The sequence below is a fragment of the Salmo salar genome, chromosome ssa06, assembly GCF_905237065.1.
Source record: "Salmo salar chromosome ssa06, Ssal_v3.1, whole genome shotgun sequence".
Taxonomy (NCBI): domain Eukaryota; kingdom Metazoa; phylum Chordata; class Actinopteri; order Salmoniformes; family Salmonidae; genus Salmo; species Salmo salar.
Window position 1 is genome coordinate 9622821 of NC_059447.1, and position 14208 is coordinate 9637028.

Genomic DNA, 14208 nt, shown 5'->3' on the forward strand with positions numbered 1-14208 from the left:
AGAGATATTCTACATTGTTGCTCCAGTCTGTCTTACTGAACATGACTAGAGAGATATTCTACATTGTTGCTCCAGTGTGTCTTACTGAACATGACTAGAGAGATATTCTACATTGTTGCTCCAATGTGTCTTACTGAACATGACTAGAGAGATATTCTACATTGTTGCTCCAGTGTGTCTTACTGAACACGACTAGAGAGATATTCTACATTGTTGCTCCAGCTTGTCTTACTGAACATGACTAGAGAGATATTCTACATTGTTGCTCCAGTGTGTCTTACTGAACACGACTAGAGAGATATTCTACATTGTTGCTCCAGCTTGTCTTACTGAACATGACTAGAGAGATATTCTACATTGTTGCTCCAGTGTGTCTTACTGAACATGACTAGAGAGATATTCTACATTGTTGCTCCAGTGTGTCTTACTGAACATGACTAGAGAGATATTCTACATTGTTGCTCCAGTCTGTCTTACTGAACATGACTAGAGAGATATTCTACATTGTTGCTCCAGTCTGTCTTACTGAACATGACTAGAGAGATATTCTACATTGTTGCTCCAGTCTGTCTTACTGAACATGACTAGAGAGATATTCTACATTGTTGCTCCAGTGTGTCTTACTGAACACGACTAGAGAGATATTCTACATTGTTGCTCCAGCTTGTCTTACTGAACATGACTAGAGAGATATTCTACATTGTTGCTCCAGTGTGTCTTACTGAACATGACTAGAGTGATATTCTACATTGTTGCTCCAGTCTGTCTTACTGAACATGACTAGAGAGATATTCTACATTGTTGCTCCAGTGTGTCTTACTGAACATGACTAGAGAGATATTCTACATTGTTGCTCCAGTGTGTCTTACTGAACATGACTAGAGAGATATTCTACATTGTTGCTCCAGTGTGTCTTACTGAACACGACTAGAGAGATATTCTACATTGTTGCTCCAGTGTGTCTTACTGAACACGACTAGAGAGATATTCTACATTGTTGCTCCAGTGTGTCTTACTGAACACGACTAGAGAGATATTCTACATTGTTGCTCCAGTGTGTCTTACTGAACATGACTAGAGAGATATTCTACATTGTTGCTCCAGTGTGTCTTACTGAACACGACTAGAGAGATATTCTACATTGTTGCCCCAGTGTGTCTTACTGAACATGACTAGAGAGATATTCTACATTGTTGCTCCAGTGTGTCTTACTGAACATGACCCTGATTAGAGTAAAACATCATGTATTTTTATTTTGTATTTGTATTTATTGTGGATCCCCATTAGCTGCTGCCAAAGCAACATCTCTTCTTCCTGGGGTCCAGCAAAATTAAGGCAGTTTATACAATTTTAAAAACATTACAATACCCGGGACAGACAGCAGTGCTCACAGCAACTAACCCAACAGTGCTGCAGGATCCCGGGACAGACAGCAGCGCTCACAGCAACTAACCCAACAGTGCTGCAGGATCCCGGGACAGACAGCAGCGCTCACAGCAACTAACCCAACAGTGCTGCAGGATCCCGGGACAGACAGCAGCGCTCACAGCAACTAACCCAACAGTGCTGCAGGATCCCGGGACAGACAGCAGCGCTCACAGCAACTAGCCCAACAGTGCTGCAGGATCCCGGGACAGACAGCAGCGCTCACAGCAACTAACCCAACAGTGCTGCAGGATCCCGGGACAGACAGCAGCACTAACAGCATATAAAGCCCAGCAGAGCCGCAGGATCCCGGGACAGACAGCAGCACTAACAGCATATAAAGCCCAGCAGAGCCGCAGGATCCCGGGACAGACAGCAGCACTAACAGCATATGAAGCCCAGCAGAGCCGCAGGATCCCGGGACAGACAGCAGCACTAACAGCATATAAAGCCCAGCAGAGCCGCAGGATCCATCATAAAATAAAAGTATATAAAAACACGGTCAGCTTTACAAAAACAATAAACTTCTCGTTCAGCTTTCAGCTTCCAACAGCGTCCAACAACAAACATAAGTCGCGCTCAGATGACGTCAGCAGGTCCATGTTGTGTTTGACACAAAGACCTCCTGACACAGGGACACTGAGGAGTCATAAACCAGAAACCCTGGATAGAGGGGCTCAGTGAATGTGGAGGAGAATGTGTACAGGTGGGTCAGTGTGTCAGAGGAGACTCTGTAGAAGGACAGAGTGCCGGCTGGTCAGTCCAGATACACTCCTACTCTGTGGGATCTGGAGGAGGGGACGTCTATGGTAGTGGGATTATTATTGTGCCAGGCCGTGTAAAGGTTGTCAGAGCAGACCAGACTCCAGGACTTTTCATTCCATCCAATCAGACTGTCCTCACCCTCTCCTCTCCTGCTGATTCCTTTATATGTCACTCCTATACCAGTCCTTCTCCCACTCCACTCTACCTCCCAGTAACAGCATCCAGTCAGACCCTCACTACACAGCACCTGCTTCCTGTAGTCAAATCTCTCTGGGTGATCAGGATACGGCTGATCCTCTCTCCTACATGTCACCTTTCTGTTCTCCTCAGACAGAGAGAGGAGTCTGTTTACTGTGTTTGGGTCCAGTGTGAGATCACAGACATCTGATGAATGAAACCAGACACAATATTAGAAATCAAAAGGAGAAGTTAAGGTAACTTGAGACTTGTAAAAATGATCATATGTTATATATTATAAAACACACTTATTCACATGAATTACACACACACTCAAACACCTGTATGGATTGATGAACACACACGCACATCCTGAACACACACACACGCTGAACACACACACACACACACACGCTGAACACACACACACCTTCATGTATGCATGCATGAACACACACACATTTCTAACGTAACAAGAACACACTACAGACACACACAGACACACACATTGTCAAAGCAACTCTTTCTAAACTTTGGTGTCCATGATTTCTGCTTCAGTAGAACTACAGCTGATATGTAATATGACCAAGTAAGTCATGATGGTGGTCTTTGTCTTAATTCAAGTTAAGACTTATTCTTAGTCATATTCTTCACAGCAGTCAACACTCACATTTTCTAAGCCCAGGTTTCATTGTGTTCTCTCCACCATGTTCCACACTGTAGCGGTAAGCAGAAGAACAGACAGTCATTGAGTGATACACGTGAATTAACACACGTGCACATACACACACACACACACCGCACACACACACACACACACACACGCACGCACGCACGCACGGGTAAACACACACAGTCAGCATATAACTTTGTCCAAGTGGTGGAAAGAATGTTTGTCTTAACTAGCCTGATAAATCAAACATGTCTGATATGAAAATTGACATAAACCCTCAACATACTTGAGTTTCTCCAGTTTGCAGTGTGGATCCTCCAGTCCAGCAGAGAGCAGTCTGACTCCTGAGTCTCCTGGGTGATTGTAGCTCAGGTCCAGCTCTCTCAGGTGTGAGGGGTTTGACTTCAGAGCTGAGACCAGAGAAGCACAGCCTTCTTCTGTGACTAGACAGCCTGACAGCCTGCAAAGAGTCAAATCATATTTAAACCACACTGCTATTCTTTGGTGGTGAAAAAAGTGGCGGTATATTTTTTTGAACCTGTCATATCTATTCATAAAGGAATGAATGTATATTAAAGTAGCCAAAAGTATAGTATTTGGTCCCATATTCTTTGAAAGCAATGAATACATCAAGCCTGTGACTGCCATGATTGAGACAGATAATGAATGAGTCATTACAGTTTTTTCCAATTGCTAACACACTAAAATGACATGCACAGCACAATTATTTAAACTGACACACAGAGAGCAAAACCTCTTCTCAAGTCTCCAAAAGTCTAAACACATTTTCTGCTTTACACACATTTTGCAATTCAAAATGGCACTTTTTAAATGCACTGCACACGGTTCTCTGCATAAGACACAACAATCTGACATAAAGTCACATGTTTGCCATTTCAAAACACTGCCATTCAAAATGACACTACATGAGTTAATTGGCCAATACATGTGCCAACTGGCCAAACACCTCAATGGTTAATTGTTACCACTTCAATCAGGAAGTAAGCACTATGAAAAGACCACAGGTGAGCACCTTTTGTTTTACAACAACAATGGGAGCCGTTGCAGAGAGAGGAAGAGGAAGAGGGAGGGTGAGAATGAGAGGGGGAGGAAAAGTGAGAGGTAGGGGTAGAGCTGGTAGAGGAGTTCATGGCCAAAGAAGACAACAACTTTCAAATGAAATCAGAGCAACCTTAGTTGATCATGTCATCAACCATGGGCTGACAATGCGAGAGGCTGGACAGAGAGTGCAGCCCAACTTGAGCCGTTTTACTGTCGCCTGTGTCATCTGGACATTTAGACTGGAGTACAGGTACAGTGGGGGAAAAAAGTATTTGATCCCCTGCTGATTTTGTACATTTGCCCACTGACAAAGAAAGGATCAGTCTATAATTTTAATGGTAGGTTTATTTGAACAGTGAGAGACAGAATAACAACAAAAAATCCAGAAAAACGCATGTCAAAAATGTTATAAAATGATTTGCATTTTAATGAGGGAAATAAGTATTTGACCCCTCTGCAAAACATGACTTAGTACTTGGTGGCAAAACCCTTGTTGGCAATCACAGAGGTCAGACGTTTCTTGTAGTTGGCCACCAGGTTTGCACACATCTCAGGAGGGATTTTGTCCCACTCCTCTTTGCAGATCTTCTCCAAGTCATTAAGGTTTCAAGGCTGACGTTTGGCAACTCAAACCTTCAGCTCCCTCCACAGATTTTCTATGGGATTAAGGTCTGGAGACTGACTAGGCCACTCCAGGACCTTAATGTGCTTCTTCTTGAGCCACTCCTTTGTTGCCTTGGCCGTGTGTTTTGGGTCATTGTCATGCTGGAATACCCATCCACGACCCATTTTCAATGCCCTGGCTGAGGGAAGGAGGTTCTCACCCAAGATTTGACGGTACATGGCCCCGTCCATCGTCCCTTTGATGCGGTGAAGTTGTCCTGTCCCCTTAGCAGAAAAACACCCCCAAAGCATAATGTTTCCACCTCCATGTTTGACGGTGGAGATGGTGTTCTTGGGGTCATAGGCAGCATTCCTCCTCCTCCAAACACGGCGAGTTGAGTTGATGTCAAAGAGCTCCATTTTGGTCTCATCTGACCACAACACTTTCACCAGTTGTCCTCTGAGTCATTCAGATGTTCATTGGCAAACTTCAGATGGGCATGTATATGTATTCTTGAGCAGGGGGACCTTGCGGGCGCTGCAGGATTTCAGTCTTTCACGGCGTAGTGTGTTACCAATTGTTTTCTTGGTGACTATGGTCCCAGCTGCCTTGAGATCATTGACAAGATCCTCCCGTGTAGTTCTGGGCTGATTCCTCACCGTTATCATGATCATTGCAACTCCACGAGGTGAGATCTTGCATGGAGCCCCAGGCTGAGGGATATTGACAGTTCTTTTGTGTTTCTTCCATTTGCGAATAATCACACCAAATGTTGCCGCCTTCTCACCAAGCTGCTTGGTGATGGTCTTGTAGCCCATTCCAGCCTTGTGTAGGTCTACAATCTTGTCCCTGACATCCTTGGAGAGCTCTTTGGTCTTGGCCATGGTGGAGAGTTTGGAATCTGATTGATTGATTGCTTCTGTGGACAGGTGTGTTTTTTACAGGTAACAAGCTGCGGTTAGGAGCACTCCCTTTAAGAGTGTGCTCCTAATCTCAGCTCGTTACCTGTATAAAAGACACCTGGGAGCCAGAAATCTTTCTGATTGAGAGGGGGTCAAATACTTATTTCCCTCATTAAAATGCAAATCAATTTCTAACATTTTTGACATGCGTTTTTCTGGATATTTTTGTTGTTATTCTGTCTCTCACTGTTCAAATAAACCTACCATTAAAATTATAGACTGATCCTTTCTTTGTCAGTGGGCAAACGTACAAAATCAGCAGGGGATCAAACCCTTTCCCCCCCCACTGTATGTAACCAAAATTTCTTTCACACTATGTAGTACACCCCATGTCATAGTGTATCAGTTGGGTGACACCTGTTTACTTCATGAATGGCTGATGTCATACACTAACTGCACAAATGTCCTGTAGAATTGACTCTACTGTGGGGGAAATATCCTTAGGCTGCATTGTCCAAGCCCTAGATTTTAGTTTTTTAGTTTTTCTAAAGGACTGAAAGACTCAACCATGGTGGAGGAAGGGGCCAAATGTTCACCGGGGTACAGGAAGCTGCCATTGTAAACTTGTTTTTGGAAAATAATGAAATCAGATTACGAGAAATTCAAAGCCACATCATCCAAGACAACACCATATTCAACAACATTCAACGAGTCAGTCTGTCCACATTGGCTCGTATTCTCAAGCGAAACCAAATCAGAATGAAACAACTTTATAAGGTGCCATTTGAGAGAAACTCTCAAAGAAACAAAGAGGTCAGACGAGCATATGTGTAAGTACAATATTGACTGCAGTACACTACACGCAACATTGTTTCCCAGTGTACTGGATAACACCATATTGACTGCTTTTGTTCTTTGTTTTCAGGGAGTACTGGAAATGGATGCTCATGCAATCCCACATGAGTTCATCTTTATAGATGAGGCTGGGTTCAACCTAGCAAAGACCAGAAGAAGGGGGAGAAACGTCATTGGCCACAGAGCCATTATAGATGTTCCTGGCCAACGTGGTGGGAACATCACAATGTGCGCTGCCATCTCCAATACGCATGGTGTCCTCCACCGTCATGCCAACCTTGGACCATACAACACAGCCCATATTCTCACATTTCTGGACAGATTCCACAACATTCTCATACCACCAGAGCGTATTAATGAAGCAGACCATCAAAGAACCCGGTACGTTGTAGTATGGGACATCGTGAGCTTTCATCGTGCAGCCCCAGTCCAAAACTTGTTTGCTGACCACCCACCATTTCTCGTGCAATACCTCCCACCATACTCACCCTTTCTGAACCCCATAGAAGAGTTCTTTCGGCATGGCGGTGGAAGGTATACGACCGGCAGCCTTTTGTGCGCATGCCTCTTGTGCAGGCTATGGAAGAGGCATGTGATGAGATTGATGTGGGTGTGATTCAGGGATGGATAAGACACTCAAGGAGCTTCTTCCCTTGATGTCTGGCAAGGGAAGATATTGCCTTTGATGTGGATGAGTTGTTGTCTTCCCTGTGGCTCAGTTGGTAGAGCATGGTGTTTGCAACGCCAGCATGGTGTGTGCAACGCCAGGGTTGTGGGTTCGATTCCCACGGGGGGCCAGTACAAAAAAAAAATGCATATAATGAAATGTATGCATTCACTACTGTAAGTCGCTCTGGATAAGAGCGTCTGCTAAATGACTAAAATGTAAATGTTGTGGCCAGACCCAGCTGTGCGGCAAGATGCTACCTAATTATATTTCTTTACTCTTTTTTTTTAAATAATTTTTTTCTACACATTTTTTCTGCAATTTTCTTTTTCAGTTTACTGTTTTTTTTGTGAGCATATTTTTGTTCAGTCCAATGTAAATATATCTGCTGTGCATATGTTGCACTGACTTGTTTGGTGAAAAATAAAAAATAAAATGTTTCAACAGCATCTGCAAATATTTCTGTGCATCTGAAGAATTTTCTACAATTTGAACTATTTTAGTATTATGGCAAAGCATACTAAAGATGAGAATGCTTTTCATTATGCCCAACAGTGTGTAGTTGGTTAGACAAAAATCTGGTAATATGAATGAAGTGTGTGCCATTTCGTGCAAACGTTTGATTTTGATAATGCTATATGTAGTTTTGGTTGCAATGCTTCATTTTGCAGGATATATGAGGTATTTTGCAGTTTGGGTGTGTGGTTTTGTGAATTGTGTTAAATATTTTGATAAAACCAGCCTAGTTTGCAAAATTGTGTTTTAGCAATTGGGAAAAACTGTAATAATAATGAGTGAGAGAGTTACAGAGGATACAACAAAACATGCTAACCTCTCACCATTAACAACAAATAAAAAGTTACATTCTGTACTGTCACCTAATGTGACACTTTTTATCTAAAATCCAAAATGCTGGAGCATAGCATCAAATTTAAAATTGTAAGCTTCACGTTCCAAACACATATGGTGTGGACTATGTGTGCCTGGTAAACACATGTGGATCTGGTGAACAGTTATCACTTGTTGACCAACTACAGGAATACTGACCTCAGAGTCTCCAGTTTACAGTGTGAATTCCCCAGTCCAGCAGAGAGCAGCTTCACTCCTGAATCCTTCAAGTCATTGTTACTCAGATCCAGCTTTCTCAGGTGTGAGGGGTTTGACTTCAGAGCTGAGACCAGAGAAGCACAGCCTTCCTCTGTGACTCCACAGCCTGACAGCCTGCAAAGAGTAAAATCATATTAAAACCACTGCTATTCTTTGGTGGTGAAAATAGTGACAGTATATATTTTTCATATTCAGAAATATCAGTGTCCAGAAACCTGCCGTATCTATTCATAAATGGATGAATGCATCATTATTATAAATTATCATAATATTGCTTGAAGAGAGAAAAATGTAATGTATGAATATTTGAGTAGACTGACCAGACCAGTTTAAAAAGCAGTATCAGTGTCACGCCCTGACCAGGTGAACTCTTCTATTTTGGTCAGGGTGTGGCATTTCTATAGTTTACTTTCTATGTTTTTGGTATAGCCTTGCTTTGGGGCGTATTTCTATGTTGGGTTCTGTCGATTCCCAATCAGAGACAGCTGTCACTAGTTGCCTCTGATTGGGGAATCATATTTAAGTTCCTTTTCCCCCCACGATGTTTGTGGGTTGTTGTCTCTTTTTGTTGGAGCAGTAGCGATACGTTTATTCTCTGTTTTTGACCGTGTTATTTCAGTCTGTAATAAATAACATGAGTTCGCTCCCAGCTGCGCCTTGGTCCACTTCTTCCTTCCTGCACGACGATCGTTACAGAACAACCCACCAAACCAGGACCAAGCAGCGGGAGGAAAAGGAGCGCGAGAGATGGGCTCGCGAGGGAAAGGAGTTCTGGACCTGGGAGGAGATCATGTCGGGGAAAGGACCCTGGCGGAAGGATTCCCAGGTCGAGGAGGTGATGCCAGCCGGTGGAAGGAGTCGCAGGCGGCGGTCGAGGAGGCCCGGAAGACACCCCCAAGAATTTTTTTGTTGGGGGCTAATGGGGTGGTCCGGAAGGGCAGAGGAAGAGCCCAGACCACTGCTCTCGTGGGGGATAACGGCGAAGGAGGAGGCAGAGATGTGGCAGGTCCTGGAGGACCTGCGTAGGGACAGCGTGGAGGAAGAGCCTTGGGTGGCAGAGGTGCGCACGGTATCGCCAGTGCGCCTGCACAGCCCAGTGCGCTCTGTGCCAGCGCCCCACATTTGCCGGGCTAGGGGGAGTGTTCAGCGAGGACGTGTTGTGCCGGCTCAGCGCTCCTGGCCTCCGGTGCCCCTTCTCGGTCCGATGTATCCTGCGCCGAGGACGCGCACTGTGTCTCCGGTACGGCTGCACAGCCCAGTGCGTTCAGTGCCAGCGCTCCACACTTGCCAGGCTAAGGTGGGTGTTGAGCCAGAACGGGTGATGTCAGCTGTGCACTCCAGACCTCCAGTGCGCCTCCTCGGTCCAGGATATCCGGCGCCGCTTATGCGCACTGTGTCGCCGGTGTGCGGTCACAGTCCAGTCCGGCCCGTCCCTGCTCCCCGCACCAGGTTAGTGGTGCGTGTCCACAGTCCTGTCCGGCCCATCCCTGCTCCCCGCACCAGGTTAGTGGTGCGCGTCCCCAGTCCAGTCCGGCCCGTCCCTGCTCCCCGCACCAAGCCAGTGGTGTGTGGCCCCAGTCCAGTCCGGCCCGTCCCTGCTCCCTGCACCAGGTTAGTGGTGCGTGTCCCCAGTCCTGTCCTGCCCATCCCTGCTCCCCACACCAGGTTAGTGGTGCGCGTCCCCAGTCCAGTCCGGCCCGTCCCTGCTCCCCGCACCAAGCCAGTGGTGTGTGGCCCCAGTCCAGTCCGGCCCGTCCCTGCTTCCCGCACCAGGTTAGTGGTGCGTGTCCCCAGTCCTGTCCGGCCCATCCCTGCTCCCCGCACCAGGTTAGTGGTGCGCGTCCCCAGTCCAGTCCGGCCCGTCCCTGCTCCCCGCACTAAGCCAGTGGTGTGTGGCCCCAGTCCAGTCCGGCCCGTCCCTGCTCCCCGCACCAGGTTAGTGGTGCGTGTCCCCAGTCCTGTCCGGCCCGTCCCTGCTCCCCGCACCAGGTTAGTGGTGCGTGTCCACAGTCCTGTCCGGCCCATCCTGGCTCCCCGCACCAAGCCGGTGGTGCGTGTCCCCAGTCCAGTCCGGCCCGTCCCTGCTCCCCGCACCAGGTTGGTGGTGCGTGTCCCCAGTCCTGTCCGGCCCGTCCCTGCTCCCCGCACCAGGTTGGTGGTGCGTGTCCCCGGTCCTGTCCGGCCCGTCCCTGTTCCCCGCACCAGGCCCACGGCGCGTGTCCACAGTCCGGCACGGCCTGTGTCCGGTCCACCGGTGACCAGTCCTGTTCCGGTCGGCGGCTCCGCTCCGGAGCCTGAGCATGCCGCTCCACCGTGGTCCAGTCCGGGCCAGAGGGGTGGGGCTAGGGTGGAGGCAGGGGGAGAAACACGCCCGGGGCCAGAGCCTCCACCGAGGGTGAGGCGCCCACCCGGGTCCCCCCCCCTAATAGACTTTAGGTTGGTGCGCCGGGAGTACGCACCGTTGGAGGGGGGGTACTGTCACGCCCTGACCAGGTGAACTCTTCTATTTTGGTCAGGGTGTGGCATTTCTATAGTTTATTTTCTATGTTTTTGGTATAGCCTTGCTTTGGGGCGTATTTCTATGTTGGGTTCTGTCGATTCCCAATCAGAGACAGCTGTCACTAGTTGCCTCTGATTGGGGAATCATATTTAAGTTCCTTTTCCCCCCACGATGTTTGTGGGTTGTTGTCTCTTTTTGTTGGAGCAGTAGCGATACGTTTATTCTCTGTTTTTGACCGTGTTATTTCAGTCTGTAATAAATAACATGAGTTCGCTCCCAGCTGCGCCTTGGTCCACTTCTTCCTTCCTGCACGACGATCGTTACAATCAGTCAAAAGACAAACAGTGAGGTATCAGATTTAGATTGTATTGATTATTCTGTCCACACCATATCTAGTTTGACAGGAAAGCTAACATTTTAAATGTGGCTCTATACTCCAGCATTTTAGATTTCAGATCAAATGTTTCATATGAGATGACAGTATATAATGTCACCTTTTATTTGAGGTTATTTTCATACATATCTATGTTACTGTTTAGAACTGAAAGCACATTATGTATCTATTCCCCCCCATTTTAAGAAGTCATAAGTATTCTGACCAATTCACTTATAGTGTATTAAAGTAGTCAAAGGTTCAGTATTTGGTCCCAAAATCCTTGCCTACAATGACTACATCAAGCTTGTGACTGCTATGATTAAGAAAAATCATGAATTAATCATTAATAATGAGTGAGAGAGTTACAGAGAATACAACAAAACATGCCAGCCTCTCATCATTAACCTCAAATAAAAAGGTGACATTCTGTACTGTCGCCTAATATGAAAAATTTGATCTCAAATCCAAAATGTTGGAGCATTGTGCCAAATTCAAAACTGTAAACTTCACTGTAAACACACATATGGCGTGGACTGTGTATGCCTGGTAAACACGTGGATCTGGTGAACAGTTATCACTTGTTGACCAAATACAGAAATACTGACCTCAGAGTCTCCAGTTTACAGTGGGGAATCCCCAGTCCAGCAGAGAGCATCTTCACTCCTGAATCCTTCAGGTCATTGTTACTCAAATGCAGCTCTCTCAGCTGTGAGGGGTTTGAGTTCAGAGCTGAGACCAGAGAATCACAGCCTTTCTCTGTGAGTCCACAGCCTGACAGCCTGACAAAGAGATCATCATGATTTCACAAACACACTGTTCATTTAACAGGAGTAGTGTAGAAGGACAACGGCAAATGCATTTGGTTTATTCTCTCAAACAAAATACAGATTCGTCTTCTGTCTCTTAGAAGTGTATGGTCATATTATTATACTAATGTGAACAACAATGCACTGATTCAATATGTTATTCAATAATACATATTTTTCTCTAAACTGAATATTTCTTCCTGATGATTAGTACTTAAATGTCATTTGATGTACTCACAGAGCAGCTCTGGAGGCTTTGGCCACTGGCAGCAGCCTCAGAAGACCTTCCTCTGATCTGGAGTATTTCTTCAGGTCAAATACACCCAGCTCCTTTTCTGAAGTTAGCAACACAAAGACCAGAGCTGACCACTGTGCAGGTGAGAGTTCTTCACTGGAGACACTTCCTGATCTCAGGTATCTTTGGATCTCCTCCACTAGAGAATGGTCATTCAGTTCATTCAGACAGTGGAACAGATTGATGCACCTCTCTGGAGAGGGATTCTCCCTGATCTTCTCCTTGATGTAGTCGACTGTTTCTTCAAGGCTCTGTGAGCTGCTTCTTGTCTTTGTCAGTAGACCTCGTAAGTGCTTCTGATTGGACTCCAGTGAGAGGCCCAGAAGGAAGTGGAGGAAAAGGTCCAGGTTTCCCGTCTCACTTTGTAAGGCTTTATCCACAGCACTCTTGTAGACAGTAACTTCTGGCTTCAGTAGAAAATCGTTACTGGACGTTGACTGCGGTTCGGCCATTAGATTTTCATTGTTGTTGATGAATGAGAGGAACACATATACAGCAGCCAGAAACTCCTGGATGCTTAGATGCACGAAGCAGTACACGTTTTCCTGGTAAAGCCCACATTCCTCTTTAAAGAGCTGTGTGCACAATCCTGAGTACACTGAGGCTTCATTGACATCAATGCCAGCCTCTTTCAGGTCTTCTTCATAGAAAATCAGATTGTGATTCAGAAGCTGTTGAAAAGCCAGTTTTCCCAGTGACAGAATGTTCTCTTTATTCCAGTGTGGACCTGTCTCTTCTTTCCCAAGATACTTTTCATTCTTCTTAATGGTATGAAACACCACAAGCTGTGTGTACATAGCAGTCAGAGTCTTGGGCATCTCTTCTCTCTTATGTTTCAGCATGTGTTCAAGGACTATTGCAGAAATCCAACAGAAGACTGGAATGTGGCACATGATGTGGAGGCTCCTTGATGTCTTTATGTGTGAGATGATTCTGCTGGCCAGGTCCTCATCACTGAATCTCTTCCTGAAGTACTCCTCCTTCTGTGGGTCATTGAACCCTCGAACCTCTGTCACCTGGTCAACACACACTAAAGGGATCTTATTGGCTGCTGCAGGTCGGGTAGTTATCCAGAGGAGAGCAGAGGGAAGCAGATTTCCCTTGATGAGATTTGTCAGCAGAACATCCACTGAGGTTGACTGTGTGACGTCACAACAGATCTTGTTCTTCTGGAAGTCTAGAGGGAGTCGGCACCCATCCAGACTATCAAAGATTAACAGAATTTTGTACTTGTCATAGTTGGAGATTCTTGATTGTTTAGTTTCCATTGAGAAGTGATTGAGAAGTTCAATCAAAGTGTGTTTTTCCCCTTTCATACAATTGAGCTCCCGAAAAGGGAATGAAAATACAAATTGGACATCCTGATTTGCTTTTCCTTCAGCCCAGTCCAGAATGAACTTCTGCACAGAGACTGTTTTTCCAATGCCAGCGACTCCCTTTGTCAGCACAGTTCTGATAAGTTTGTCTTGTCCAGTTAAGGGTTTGAAGATGTCGTTACATTTGATTGCAGTCTCTGGTCTTGCTTGTTTCCTGGTTGTTTTCTCAATCTGTCTCAGCTCATGTTCATTATTGACCTCTCCTGTTCCACCCTCTGTGATGTAGAGCTCTGTGTAGATCTTATTGAGAAGTGTTGGGTTTCCTTGTTTAGCGATCCCCTCAAATACACATTGAAACTTCTTCTTTAGATTAGATTTGAGTTCACGTTGGCAAATCACAGCAAGCTCTTCTGAATGAAGAAATAACACGGAGAATATTAATATTTAGTCTGTTTTAATGTGTCTGTTTTAATACAGTATTGTAGGACTGTGTTAGAAAGTTGTACATAATAATAATAATTGATAACTGCCTGTATAAATGTGTAAAAGTTTTCATGATGCATGACACACCGGTGTATATATATTGATTATATTATTATTGGTTTTATTAATGTTCTCAAATTCCTAATCTGGCCCTCATACCATCATGGTCATCTAATCATCCCCAATTGTCTCACC

The 14208-nt window shown here is 45.5% G+C and overlaps 1 pseudogene; it reads right to left on the bottom strand.

Moving 5' to 3' along the window:
* Positions 1–1093: 1093 nt before the first annotated feature.
* On the bottom strand, positions 1094–13917 carry LOC106606276 (NLR family CARD domain-containing protein 3-like; annotated as a pseudogene).
* Positions 13918–14208: the final 291 nt, after the last annotated feature.